Consider the following 15,735-nt stretch of genomic DNA (forward strand, 5'->3'; position numbering starts at 1 on the left):
CAGTGGAAGTGAGAAGTAGATTTCAGGGATTAGATCTAATAGACAGAGTGTCTTGATGAACTATGGACGGAGGTTCATGACATTGTACAGGAGACAGGGAGCAAGACTATCCCCAAGACAAAGAAATACAAAAAAGCAAAATGGCTGTCTGAGGAGGCCTTACAAGTAGCTGTAAAAAGAAGAGAAGCAAAAAGCAAAGGAGAAAAGGAAAGATATTGAATATGCATATTGAACCCATCTGAATGCAGAGCTCCAAAGAATAGCAAGGAGAGATAAGAAAGTCTTCCTCAATGATCAATGCAAAGAAATAGAGGAAAACGATAGATTGGGAAAGACTAGAGATCTCTTCAAGAAAATTAGAGATATCAAGGGAACATTTCATGCAAAGATGGGCTCAATAAAGGACAGAAATGGTATGGATCTAACAGAAGCAGAAGATATTAAGAAGAGGTGGCAAGAATACACAGAAGAACTGCACAAAAAAGAGTTTCACGACCCAGATAATGACGATGGTGTGATCACTCACCGAGAGCCAGACATCCTGGAATGTGAAGTCAAGTGGGCCTTAGGAAGCATCACTATGAACAAAGCTAGTGGAGGTGATGGAATTCCAGTTGAGTTATTTCAAATCCTAAAAGATGATGCTGTGAAAGTGCTGCACTCAGTATGCCAGCAAATTTGGAAAACTCAGCAGTGGCCACAGGACTAGAAAAGGTCAGTTTTCATTCCAATCCCAAAGAAAGGCAATGCCAAAGAATGCTCAAACTACCCTACAATTGCACTCATCTCACACGCTGGTAAAGTAATGCTCAAAATTCTCCAAGCCAAGCTTCAACAATACGTGAACCATGAACTTCCAGATGTTCAAGCTGGTTTTAGAAAAGGCAGAGGAACCAGAGATCAAATGGCCAACATCCGCTGGATCATTGAAAAAGCAAGAGAATTCCAGAAAAACATCTATTTCTGCTTTATTGAGTATGTCTTTGACTGTGTGGATCAAAATAAACTCTGGAAAATTCTAAAAGAAAGGGGAATACCAGACCACCTGACCTGCTTCCTAAGAAATCTGTATGCAGGTCAGGAAGCAACAGTTAGAATTGGATACAGAACAACAGACTGGTTCCAAATAGGAAAAGGAGTACGTCAAGGCTACATATTGTCACCCTGCTTATTTAATTTATATGCAGAGTACATCATGAGAAGCGCTGGGCTGGATGAAGCACAAGCTGGAATCAAGATTGCTGGGAGAAATATCAATAACCTCAGATATGCAGATGACACCACCCTTATGGTGGAAACTGAAGAAGAACTAAAGAGCCTCTTGATGAAAGTGAAAGAGGAGAGTGAAATAGTTGGCTTAAAGCTCAACATTCAGAAAACAAAAATCATGGCATCTGGTCCCATCACTTCACGGCAAGTAGATGGAGAAACAGTGGAAACAGTGGCTGACTTCATTTTTGGGGGCTCCAAAATCACAGCAGATGGAGACTGCAGCCATAAAATTAAAAGGCACTTACTTCTTGGAAGAAAAGTTATGACCAACCTAGACAGCATATTAAAAACCAGAGACATTACTTTGCCAACAAAGGTCCATCTAGTTAAGGCTATAGTTTTCCCAGTAGTCATGTATGGATGTGAGAGTTGGACTATAAAGAAAGCTGAGTGCCAAAGAATTGAGAGTCCCTTGGACTGCAAGGAGATCCAACCAGTCCATCCTAAAGGAAATCAGTCCTGAATATTCATTGGAAGGACTGATGTTGAAGCTGAAACTCCAATACTTTGGCCACCTGATGCCAAGAACTGACTCACTAGAAAAGACCCAGATGCTGGGAAAGATTGAAGTTGGGAGGAGAAGGGGATGACAGAGGATGAAATGGTTGGATGGCATCACCGACTCAATGGACATGAGTTTGAGCAAGCTCCAGGAATTGGTGATGGACAGGAAAGCCTGGTGTGCGGCAGTCCATGGGGTCACAAAGAGTCAGACACGACTGAGCGACTGAAGTGAACTGTGACCTTGAAGGGGCTTTCCCAGTGGCTTGTGAGCTTGAAAAGCCAGTGGAGGTGGTAGCTGGGGCTCCTCTGACCACCCTCTCAAAGGAACTCTCTCCTAGATGTAGTTTTCCGATCCTTAGAGACCAGAGTGGCTGAGGGCCATGCTGCTCCTTTCAAAGCATACCCATCCAAACCTCCCCAGGGCAACCCAAATTGGTACAACTTTTCTGAAAGCAGTTCAAAAAAAATAAAGTTTTTTAAAATATGGTTTTTATTTTTAAAATTTTTACTGGGATACAGTTGATTTTTTTAAATGTTTTAAATGACATGCTCATCATATAATGGTAAGGGGAAAATTAGTATCAAAATGTGTATAAAAATACTATCTATGTACACACAAATTAAAGATAGACACATAAATGGCAACAATGAGTCTCTTTAGGGAGGGGGTTATATTTTTTTAATTTTCTTTTTAATTTTATACACTGAGCACATTCTAGTTTTTTATAGTAAAGTCTTGCTAATGGCATTAGCAAGTGGAATTAGTGGTGAAGAACCCACCTGCCAAGGCAGGAAACCTAAGAGAGGCCAGTTTGATCCCTGGGTCGGGAAGATCCCCTGGAGGAGGGCATGGCAACGCACTCCAGTATTCTTGCCTGGAGAATCCTATGGACAGAAGAGCCTGGCGAGCTGCAGTCCATGGGGTCCCAAAGAGTCAGACACGACTGAAGTGTCTTGCCAGACCACCTTACCTGTCTCCTGAGAAACCTGTATGCAGGTTAAGAAGCAACAGTTATAACCGGACATAGAGCAATGAACTGGTTCAAAATTGGGAAAAGAGTACGTCAAGGCTGTATACTGTTGACCTGTGTGTTCATTAATAACGTATATGCAGAGTACATCATGAGAGATGCCAGGCTGGATGAATCATAAGCTGGAAACAAGATTGCTGGGAGAAATATCAACAACCTCAGATATGCACATGATAAAACTCTAATGACAGAAAGCAAAAGGGAGCTAAAGGGCTTCTTGATGAGGGTGAAAGAGGAGAGTGAAAAGGCTGAGTTAAAACTCAACATTCAAAAAACTAACATCATGGCATCTGGTCTCATCACTTCATGGCAAATAGGGGAAACATGAAAACAGGAACAGATTTTCTTTTCTTGGGCTCCAAAATCACTGCAGGTGGTGACTGCAGCCACAACATTAAGAGACGCTTTCTCTTGGGAAGGATTATGACAAACCTGTGAAGTGAAAGTTGCTCAGTCGTGTCCAACTCTTTGCAACCCCATGGACTATGTAGTCCACGGAATTCTCCAGGCCAGAATACTGGAGTGGGTAGCCTTTCCCTTTCCCAGGTATCTTCCCAACCCAGGGATCGAACCCAGGTCTCCTGCATTGCAGGCAGACTCCCTACAAGGGAAGTACATGACAATCCTAGACAGCATATTAAAAAGCAGAGACATCACTTTGCCAACAAAGGTACCTATACTCAAAACTATAGTTTTTTCGTTAGTCATGTACAGTTATGAGAATTGGACCATAAAGAAGGCTGAGCACCAAAGAACTGATGCTTTTGAACTGTGGTGTTGAAGAAAACTCTTGAAAGTCCCTTGGACTGCAAGGAGATCAAACTAGTCAATCCCTAAAGGAAATCAACCCTGAATATTCATTGGAGGGACTCATGCTGAAGCTTCAATACTTTGGCCACCTGATGCGAAAAGTCAGCTCATTGGAAAAGACCTCAATGCTGGGAAAGATTGAGGGCAGGAGGAGAGGGGGCGAGATGGCATCACCAACTCAATGGACATGAGTTTGAGCAAACTCCAAAAATAGGGAAGGATAGGGAAGTCTAGTGTGCTGCAGTCCATGGGCCGCAGACACAACTTAGAGACTGAAAAACAGCAACGTAGTGAAATTTTACAAAAGGAAAAAATAAAGCCCTTTCTATCTGGCGTCCTGCCCCTGTTGTCTGCTGAAAGCCGGTCAGAATTCAGCGAGCAATGGACAAGTTGAAGATTTGTCCACTGGTGGGCACATATGTGCATTCTAACAAGAACTTCTGGACACTGTGCCTTACCCTTGCATTTCAGAGTCCTGGTAGAGAGAAGAGAGGGAAGAATGGGCTCTTTGGGGACCAAGAAACCTTGGATCCCAGAGACAAAGAAACAGGGAACCCGAAAGAAAACTCATAACCAAGTTTCTCAGGCAGCAGGAGAAATACAGATTGCAGAGAGATGGTGTCTGTGAACATGCCTGGACCAGAGAGGTGACTGGCATGCTCAAGGTCACACAGCAGATGATGACACAGTGGGTCTAGCATTCAGGCCACCAAACTCCGATTCCTGAGTTCTTCCCCCACACTGGCAACCTGGACTTTCAAAATAACCTCCATGCAAATGCAAATTAGCACCACAGTAAGAAAACACTATTGGCAAAAAAAAAATTTGCTTGATGAAAGCAAAGATTGACAAAGATGTTAGGGAGAGGATAATCTCATGTATACTCCAGGTGGGGAATAGATTGGTTCAGCCTTGTGAAGAGCAATTTGCCATATCTGTTAAATCATGAAATGTACACGTCCTTTGACCCAGCAGATACATAACTCTGTGTTATCTATTCCCAGGGAACACGTGCCCAAGCATGTGTGGTGTATAAATGTGTTGTCAAGGCGTTTTGTCAACATGAATAATTTCAGTTCAGTTCAGTTCAGTTCAGTCACTCAGTCGTGTCCGACTCTTTGCAACCCCATGAATCGCAGCACGCCAGGCCTCCCTGTCCATCACCAACTCCCGGAGTTCACCCAGACTCACGTCCATCAAGTCAGTGATGCCATCCAGCCATCTCATCCTCTGTCGTCCCCTTCTCCTCCTGCCCCCAATCCCTCCCAGCATCAGGGTCTTTTCCAATGAGTCAACTCTTCACATCAGGTGACCAAAGTACTGGAGTTTCAGCTTTAGCATCATTCCTTCCAAAGATATCCCAGGGCTGATCTCCTTCAGAATGGACTGGTTGCATCTCCTTGCAGTCCAAGGGACTCTCAAGAGTCTTCTCCAACACCACACTTCAAAAGCATCAATTCTTCGGCACTCAGCTTTCTTCACAGTCCAACTCTCACATCCATACATGACCACTGGAAAAACCATAGCCTTGACTAGACGGACCTTTGTTGGCAAAGTAATGTCTCTGCTTTTGAATATGCTATCTAGGTTGGTCATAACTTTCCTTCCAAGGAGTAAGCGTCTTTTAATTTCATGGCTGCAGTCACCATCTGCAGTGATTTTGGAGGGCAAAAAAATAAAGTCTAACACTGTTTCTACTGTTTCCCCATCTATTTGCCATGAAGTGATGGGACCAGATGCCATGATCTTCGTTTTCTGAATGTTGAGTTTTAAGCCAACTTTTTCACTCTCCACTTTCACTTTCATCAAGAGGCTTTTGAGTTCCTCTTCACTTTCTGCCATAAGGGTGGTGTCATCTGCAAATCTGAGGTTATAGATATTTCTCCCACAATCTTGATTCCAGCCCAGCGTTTCTCATGTTGTCCTCTGCATATAAGCTAAATAAGCAGGGTGACAATATACAACCTTGAAGTACTCCTTTTCCAAAACACCCTAAATATCCAACAATTAGAGATCAGTTAAATAAAACATGGCACATCCAGACCATAAAATTCTTTGTTGTTGTTCATTGGCTAAGTCATGTCCGACTCTTTGGGACTCCACAGACTGCAGCATGACAGGCTTCCTTGTCCTTCACTGTCTCCCAGAGTTTACTCAAACTCAAGTCCATTGAATCAGTAATACCATCCAACGGTCTCATCCTCTGTCGTCTCCTTCTCCTCCTGCCTTCAATCTTTCCCAGAATCAGGGTCTCTTCCAGTGAGTCAGTTCTTTGTATCAGGTGGCCAAAGTATTAGAGCTTCAGCTTCAACATCAGTCCTTCCAATGAATATTCAGGGTTGATTTCCTTTAGAATTGACTGGTTGGATCTCCTTGCAGTCCAAGGGATTCTCAAGAGTCTTCTCCAGCACCACAATTCAAAAGCATCAATTCTTATGGTTCAACTCTCACATCCAAACATGACTACTGGAAAAACCATAACTTTGTTTATAGGTGCCTTTGTCAGCAAAGTGATGTCTCCGTTTTTTAATATGCTGTCAATGTTTGTCATAGCTTTTCTTCCAAGGATCAAGCGTCTTTTAATTTTATTGTTGCAGTTGCCATCCGCCTGAAATATGAAATACTTTCAACAGTGAGAAAAAAAGGTCTATGTAACAATGTGTAAAGTTCTCAACAAAGTCTTGTTGAGAGAAAAATGCCAGAAGCAAGCAGACTAGGACAATTTATGGAAAACAATATATATTAAAAACCATATACAGAGACACACAATATCATATTTTCTGTGGGTTCATAAAAAATCACACCGAAACTGTTCAGTTACTCTATGTGTGGAGGGGTGGGGAGGGGAGGAGAAAGGACAGAGGATTATGCATTAAAAGGAAAACGTACCATCTATTGCGGTGTAATTAAAACTTCATTATTAAGAAGAGATACAAGAAAGAGGAAAAAGGAAGGAAAGGATTAAGTAATTAAGGAAGAGAGGGAGGGAGGAGTCCCCAGGAGGACGGAGCGCACAGTCTGTCGGCCAGGACAGGCAGACGCGAAAGGGGGCAGACGGAGGAAGCCGCTGGAAGCAGAGGCTCGGGCTGACACGCGCAAATCGGGGCCGCAGGTGTCGGCCTGGCACGGCCGCCTGCACTTTCCCGGAAGGAGCAAGCAGGCCGCCAGGTCTCGGCAGGCGCACGTTGGGCGTGGGCAGGCGCAGCGTTGGCCCTTGCACGCCCCCGGAGCCCAGCACACCTGGGAACCGCAGCCGGGAAAGAGCGTTACCGGCAGGTTTGGAAGGAGCCAGGCTGTTCTTACAGGAAAAGGGAGGGGGTTCTGGGAAGAGAGCGGTCCTGCCCGTTCTCCCCGACTCCCGCTGTGCCCGCCTCAGCCGCCGGGGCGGTCCAATGAGGCAGCCCCACACTTGCAGTCCAAGGGGAATGGACTGGACTCCCTTGGACAGCAAGGAGATCCAACCAGTTATCCTAAAGGAAATCGGTCCTGAACATTCATTGGAAGGACTGATGCTGAAGCTGAAACTCCAATACTTTGGCCACCTGATGCGAAGAACTAACTCCTTGGAAAAGACCTTGATGATGGGAAAGATTGAAGGCAGGGGAGGAGAAGGGGACAACAGAGGATGAGATGGTTGGATGGTATCATTGATACAGTGGACATGAGTTTAAGTAAGCTCTGGGAGTTGATGATGGACAGGGAGGCCTGGCGTGGTGCAGTACAGGGGGTTGCAAAGAGTCAGACACGACTGAGCGACTGAACTGAACTGACACTTGGAGTCTTCTGGCCTCAGGCCCCTGCGGGATCCCACCCGCTCACCCTGCTGCAGAGGAGGTTGAGGTCAGAAGGGATGAAGGAGGGGCCTTACCTAAGTTTAATGGTTGATCCAAGGTCCTTAGCCATGGGCTCCTTCCAGGTTGCCATAACCCCCTGCATTCAATTCCCAACTTCACCTCTCTCTGTGTACCCTTAGGAACCCTGCTGCTGCTGCTAGGTGGAATTCACCTACCATAAAAGTCACCCTTTTAATGTGTACAGTATTTAATATATTCACAAAGTCCTTGCACATCACCACTAATTCCAGAACATTTTCATTACCTGGGAAAGAAACGCCTGGACCCACCACGAAAGTCACTCCTGTATTCTCCTGCTCTCCCCCAGCCCCTGGCAATCACTAATATACTTAATGTCTCTATAGATTTGCCTATTTGGGACATTTCGTGTAAATGGAGTATACACGTAGAAACAACACGTGGCCTTTTGTGTCTGGCTTCTTTTGGCTTCCCTGGTGGCTCAGACGGTAAAGCGTCTGCCCGCAATGCGGGAGATCCGGGTTCGATTCCTGGCTTCCTGGGTTGGGAAGATCCCCTGGAGAAGGAAATGGCAATCCACTCCAGCACTCTTGCCTGGAAAATCCCGTGGATGGAGGAGCCTGATAGGCTATACAGTCCATGGGGTCGCAAAGAGTCGGACACGACTGAGCGACTTCACTTCCCTTTCTTTTGCTTAGCATAATGTTTGCAAAGTTCACCCTTGTAGTTTGTATCAATACGCAATTCCTTTCATTACTGGATAGTATTCTGCTGTATGGATATAGCACATTTTGTTTATACTTCCACCAGTTGTTGGAAAGTTGGGCTGCTTCCACTTTTTGGTGACTACAGATAAATGCTGTTCTGAACATTCGTATGCAGTGTTTGAGTGGAAATGTTTTCAGTAATCTTGTCTGTATACCCCAGAGTGAAATTGCCGAGTCATATCATCACTCTATACATAACATTTTGAGGAACCACCAGAATGTGTTCCACAGCAGCTGAACCTTACTACACACGCATAAGCTCAGATTCTTAACCTTTCTGAACCTCAGTTTCTCACTGGCAAAGCATCAGTATTGATACTTACCTTATAGACTGGCTGTAAGAAGTAGATTTGATAAAGTAGCGAAGGCAGTTGATACATAGTAGGTGATCAATAAGTGGAATTATCATACTCAGAAAACCTATAAGATTCTGAGCCTGTTCCTTTTGTTTCTCTTCAAAGATGAGCATCAGCTCCACATTATCCCCATTTGTTTACCTACTTCTTGAATTTCCCTCCAATTAATTTTATTGTAGAGCAAAATTCCTGCTGATTGTTCCCTCCCTCCTTCTCTCTCTCTGTCTCTCTCTCTCTCTCTCTCTCTCTCACACACACACACCATTTTAAAAGGACTGTGTGTCCTAAGTCACTTCAGTCATGTCCGACTCTTTGTGACCACATGGAGTGTAGCCCACCAGGCTCCTCTGTCCATGGGATTCTCCAGGCAAGAATACTGGAGTTGGTTGTCATGCCCTACTCCATAAAAAGGACCCAGTTCAGTTCAGTTCAGTTCAGTCGCTCAGTCATGTCCGACTTTTTGTGACCCCATGAATTGCAGCATGCCAGGCCTCCCTGTCCATCACCAACTCCCGGAGTTCACTCAGACTCACGTCCATCGAGTCAGTGATGCCATCCAGCCATCACATCCTCTGTCGTCCCCTTCTCCTCCTGCCCCCAATCCCTCCCAGCATCAGAGTCTTTTCCAATGAGTCAACTCTTCGCATCAGGTAGCCAAAGTTTCAGCTTTAGCATCATTCCTTCCAAAGATATCCCAGGGCTGATCTCCTTCAGAATGAACTGGTTGGATGTCCTTGCAGTCCAAGCGACTCTCAAGAGTCTTCTCCAACACCACAGTTTAAAAGCATCAATTCTTCGGCACTCAGCTTTCTTCACAGTCCAACTCTCACATCCATACATGACCACTGGAAAAACCATAGCCTTGACTAGACGGACCTTTGTTGGCAAAGTAATGTCTCTGCTTTTGAATATGCTATCTAGGTTGGTCATAACTTTTCTTCCAAGGAGTAAGCGTCTTTTAATTTCATGGCTGCAGTCACCATCTGCAGTGATTTTGGAGGGCAAAAAAATAAAGTCTAACACTGTTTCTACTGTTTCCCCATCTATTTGCCATGAAGTGATGGGACCAGATGCCGTGATCTTTGTTTTCTGAATGTTGAATTTTAAGCTAGCTTTTTCACTCTCCTCTTTCACTTTCATCACGAGGCTCTTTAGTTCTTCACTTTCTGCCATAAGGGTGGTGTCATCTGCATATCTGAGGTTATTGATATTTCTCTCAGCAATCTTGATTCCAGCTTGTGGTTCTTCCATCCCAGCGTTTCTCATGATGTACTCTGCATATAAAGAGGATTAAGCTAAGCTAAGCTAAATGGAAAGGAAAAAATTCTCCCACCCTGCAACCTGTATGCTAGAGCTGGAATCCATTACTATGGTGGTTCTCAAAGTGTGGAATCCAGACTGGCAGCACCTGAGAACTTGTTAAAATGCAAATCCTCAGGCCCCACCCCAGAAATACAGAATCAGGCACTCTGGGAATGAGCCCCAGCAATCTGTGGTTTAACAAACCCTCAGGGTGATTCTATTGCACACTAACGTTCCCAAATTACAGATGAGAAAACCGAGGCCCCGAGAAAGGATGTAACTTGTGTAAGCCCATGGAGTGGTTAAAACTGGAATCTTTGGAATCATGTGGTCCCGGCTGCAGATTGCAGCTTCCCCATTTCCAACTGTGGGACCTTGAGCCTGCCTCTCCCTACTTCAGTATCTGTCTTAGTCAATTCAGGCTGCTATAACAGAATACCACAGATTGGATGACTTAAACAACATTTACTTCCTCACAGTTCTGGAGGCTGGAAAGTTCCAAGTGAAAGTCACTCAGTCATGTCCAATTCTTTGCAACCCCATGGACTACCCCATGGAATTCTCCAGGCCAGAATACTGGAGTGGGTAGCCGTTCCCTTCTCCAGCGGATCTTCCTGACTCAGGAATTGGACTGGGTCTCCTGTGTTGCAGGCAAATTCTTTACCAGCTGAGCTACCAGAGGTTAGTTCAAGGTGTCAGCCAATTTGTCAGCCAATTGTGTCCCTGCTGAGATTGCTCTTCACAGTCTGCTGACAGCAGAAGTCTTCTCCTCTTACCCCCACATGGCCAAGAGGAAAATGATCTCTCTTGTGTCTCTTCTTCTTAGGGTGCTAATCCCATTCACGAGGGCTCCATCCTCATGAACTTATTACCTCCTAAAGGCCCCATCTCACAACTGCATCACTTTAGGGGTCAGGATTTCAACATATGAATTTGGGGTATAATCATCTATAATATGGGAACAGTGTACACCTGCTCCCAAGATGGCCATGATTCTGTGTTAAAGGCAGAACGGGGGCTGGAACTCAGGCCCCCAGATTTCCAGACTGATGCTTTTACCCCTAGAAAACTAGCTGTCACCCCAACACCATCCAATAAGAAGGTTCCAGAGATAACATTTGAAAAGTTGACATGGAAAGGAGGGCTTTGTTTTATTTTGAGAGGCCCCAAAAGGAAGAGCTAGAGGACAAGTGAAAAATTACAAGGTGGTAGATCAATTTAAGAGAAAATTTCCTACATGGAACTGTTCAGAAACAGAATTGGCAGCCCCAAAGGATTCAGCACTGGAGAATTCCAAGCCATGTCTGAATGCCTACATTTCTGGGGTAGGAAGTTGCTGTGGATATCTCTGAGGTCTCCTCACATGTAACCCTCTGTAGTGGAAATGTGCTATCTCCTCCACATCCATTCTTTGGGGAACTGCTCATTCACCACCTCCACGTGGTTGGACGGGCTGTCAATCAGGGTGTTCCATTCATGCCTCACACCCCAGGGGAGGGTACACTACCCAGACTAGTCAATTAGCCTGCCCCATGAGCCCCATTCCCAACCACCACCCCATCCCTATTGTTTTGTAGCTGTGTGCCCAAGAACTGATGCTTTTGCACTGTGGTGTTGGAGAAGACTCTTGAGAGTCCCTTGGACTGACAGGAGATCCACCCAGTCCATGCTAAAGGAGATCAGTCCTGAGTGTTCATTGGAAAGACTGATGTTGACGTTGAAACTCCAATACTTTGGCCACCTGACTCGAAGAGCTGACTCATTTGAAAAGACCCTGATGCTGGGAAAGATTGAGGGCAGGAGAAGGGCATGACAGAGGATGAGATGGTTGGATGGCATCACTGACTCAATGGACATGAGTTCGATCAAGCTCCAGGAGTTGGTGATGGACAGGGAAGCCTGGCGTGCTGCAGTCCATGGATCGCAAAGAGTCGGACATGATTGAGTGACTGAACTGATCCTGACCACACTGGTTGGCTCAGGGAATAGCACCTGCCCCAAGCCAAGCCAATCAGAATCTTTTTCTGCCAGAGCCTTCTCAAAGCTACATCCATTCTTGAATTTCCCAATCTGGTGAGCCTGCAGAATTCCCTTTTGGCTTAAGATAGTTCAGGGTTTCTATTCCTACCATTGAAAAAAGTTTTAAGTAATACTACCATTAAAAGACGCTTACTCCTTGGAAGGAAAGTTATGACCAACCTAGATAGCATACTCAAAAGCAGAGACATTACTTTGCCAACAAAGGTCCATCTAGTCAAGGCTATGGTTTTTCTAGTAGTCATGTACGGATGTGAGAGTTGGACTGTGAAGAAAGCTGAACGCTGAAGAATTGATGCTTTTGAACTGTGGTGTTGGAGAAGACTCTTGAGAGTCCCTTGGACTGCAAGGAGATGCAACCAGTCCATTCTGAAGGAGATCAGCCCTGGGATATCTTTGGAAGGAATGATGCTAAAGCTGAAACTCCAGGACTTTGGCCACCTCATGAGAAGAGTTGACTCATTGGAAAAGACTCTGATGCTGGGAGGGATTGGGGGCAGGAGGAGAAGGGGACAACAGAGGATGAGATGGCTGGATGGCATCACTGACTTGATGGACGTGAGTCTCAGTGAACTCTGGGAATTGGTGATGGACAGGGAGGCCTGGCGTGCTGCGATTCATGGGGTCGCAAAGAGTCAGACACAACTGAGCGACTGAACTGAGCTGAACTGAATACTACCATATACAAAACTGGACTTTCTGTCTTTGTTCTGAGGCCTGCCTGGAATTGCATTAATACAGCAAGAGCAACAAAAACAACAGACAAAACAACAATAGTTTCAAACATTTAATATCTTTAGTCTCTTGAAAATGCCAAAAGAGATTCCAGTCCCAACACAGAACAAAAAGTTTTAAAATCTATTTTCTCCATCTCTCTCATCTCATAGTCACCGCGACTGGCTCCTAAATTTGCTTCTTTCTTCTCCAAACACCTAAGGCCCAGTTGGCTCTTAGCTTTTTCCTCCTCATCAGCATTTTCCAATGTCCACAGATCCTGATCCAACCTTGCTGGATCCTGGAAGCAGGAAGGAAAGAAGAAAGGTGTAACTCCTTGTACAGTAATGTGGATTTATGCAAATCAGTCTCGGAGTCCATAGAAGAGGTGTGATTATAAAATCCCATCTATGGAGCAAGGCATGACTGTGAAATCATACTTTCAGAAGAGATACTGAGGTCTTTCAGTTATGAGTCATACGCCAAGTACAGCTTAATGAACATTTATAGAGTAACTACCATGTGCCAGCTAAGAGCCAGGAGTGGGGCTGAGTTGTCTCAGGCATCTGGAAATGTGTTGCCTGAACTCCAGACATTAAAAGTCTGTTTGTGAACAAACTTACGGCTGCTGAGTGGGAAAAATGGGGGGAAGGGATAGTTAGGGAGTTTGAGATCGACATGAACACACTGCTCTATTTAAAATGGATGACTAACAAGGACCTACTGTGTAGCACAGGGAACTCCACTCAATGTTATCTGGCAGCCTGGGATGGGAGGGGAATTTGGGGGGAAATGGATACACATATATGCATGACTGAGTCCATTTGCTGTCCACCTGAAATGATCACAACATTGTTATAAGCTGTACTCCAATATAAGATAAAAAGTTAAGAAAAAATAAAGCCTGTTACTCATCATTGAATACCTACTATGTGCTAAGCTGTGAGGATATATCCAGGCAAAGAAATATTAAAGGTACAAAAATGATTTCTATGAAATGGTGATTAGTACTGCCAAAGGAAACATGTTTGAGGACTGAGAACAAATCAAAGTCAAGGGTTAAGGAAAGTTCCCTGAGAAAGTGACTCATGAGCTGAGACAGGAAGCAAGAATAGGAACTGGCTAAAAGACTAAAAGACTCTGGGGGAGATAAGCTGAGGAAGGGAATCCTGGGCACAGTATTTGAAAGATGAGAGAGAGTGAGAATGAGAGTGAGAGCGAGAGGAGGAAGGAGAGAGAGAGAGAGAGAGAGGCTCCAGGAGGACTCTCTGTGTGGGTGGAGAACAGAGAACCTGAGGGAGGTTCAAAAGGTCAGTGGAAGCTCCCGCTGTAAAAGCGTTTGACTGCCACGTAAGGGATCATAAGTCTGGACCAGAGACTTCAACACGATCCCTATGGGCCACTTAGGTCTTGAGATATGGTTTGTTCAAAACATGGAGAAGCTCAGTTCTGGTTCTTCCACCCACCATGTGTTGTGTAGAAGCTGGCTACCACAGACTCAGAAGAGCCCACAGTGTGCATTTCTTCCCAACTTTGTATTCAGCGACGTCAAACTGAAATTGACCATGATGGAGGTATTTATACCACAGAAACTGGCAAGTGCTACCAAGCAGGGCTTTCCCCTGCCCCCAGAGACCCAGTCCTTAAACACTTACCAGCACCTCTTCTTTCACCAAAGAGGAAGCTGGTATCCCAGCACTCGTAAGTTTAGTGCTAATGATCTTTGCAAATCAGGAAGTGATCAAGATCGGGGCATTTTATTTTCGTCTGCCCTTAACCATCAGGGGGCTGAGTAGAAGAAGTTTTAAACCCACAGGTCAGACTGAGATCCGAATGCCAGCCCCATCACTAATCCACTGTGTGACCCTGGGCAAGCAGTGCAAGCTCTCAGTTTCATCAGTTAAAAGAGATATTGACACCCACCTCATGGGATTGCTGTGTGTACTAAAGACTATAATACATGTAGACTGAAGTGCCTCGTGCATAATAAGGACTCCAATATAGAGTAATGCTATTCAATGCTGTTTTAGGTAAAGAGATCTCGATAGAGACACACTCAGTTTACTCCAGAATGGACTTATAATCAGTGTTTGAGATACTGGAAAGACACGGAAGCAGCTCCCTGAGGACCTACATAGAGGCTAGGTCGTGGAAACTAGCTGAGATTTTCTCTTTCATCTTTCTTTTTTCTCAAGATGAGGTCTTTTAACATTTTGAGAGATGCAACTTACCCGACCTCTGTGGTCACAAAATGTCCTTTCGAACAGTTGCAGCAAGGCATTCAGACACACAACTTCCTAATTTGAAATTATGGGGTGGGGAGAAAGAGAACAAGGGAAAGCAAGCATGTGGCAGATTTTGTCAAAAAGAACAGGTGCCAGATTCAGATGAGCCACACATGTGGAACAGGTGGCAAAGGAAGACACTTCTGTGCCCCCTGCTAAACTGCTCCCAGTTCAGTGGGGTTCTGGGTCTGAAAGAACTGCAGTTGGTCAGATGAAGCCACAGTTCCAGGGACGATTCAAAGATACTTAAGTATGCTCCCAGATGAGACTGCTTCTATCTTGCTCACCTTTGAGGTCTGGACATGGCTTCTGTGAACCCATGTTAAGAAGTGCTGATTGAATTCAATACATGATGCAAATCCCAGAAGTCTCCTGAAATGTCTGAACATCTGCACCCAGGGACAAATACAGGGCAACCAGGTCCCCAGAAGATGCATTCTCTCTCCCAAGAACTGCTGGAACACAATCAAATGAGCCCCAGAATTCTCTCTGCAACATCATTGGTCCTAGTTCATGGGCTTGGTCACAACTGATCAACAGTTACCAGGCCCATTACTGAGACCCAGAGAATGAACAAAGCAGTTACCCAGAGGGCAGTGTAGCCATGGAGTCAGACAGGCCTGGGACTGAATCCGGAGTTCAGCACCTGCATGAGCTCTCAAGGTTCTCAGAATGGCAGATTCCTCATCTGTAAAGAGGAAACAAAACCTTCTTTGAGAATTGTGGAAGAACAGAAAACAACAGAGTTCATAAAGGAGAGGTATGGTTTTTCTTTAGAATACAAGTGACTTTTCTTGTTCGAAAAGCAATATATATTAATTAGAAATTAGTTTTGGATTAATTTA

The sequence above is a fragment of the Bos indicus genome, chromosome 2 (genome assembly GCF_029378745.1).
Source record: "Bos indicus isolate NIAB-ARS_2022 breed Sahiwal x Tharparkar chromosome 2, NIAB-ARS_B.indTharparkar_mat_pri_1.0, whole genome shotgun sequence".
NCBI lineage: Eukaryota > Metazoa > Chordata > Mammalia > Artiodactyla > Bovidae > Bos > Bos indicus.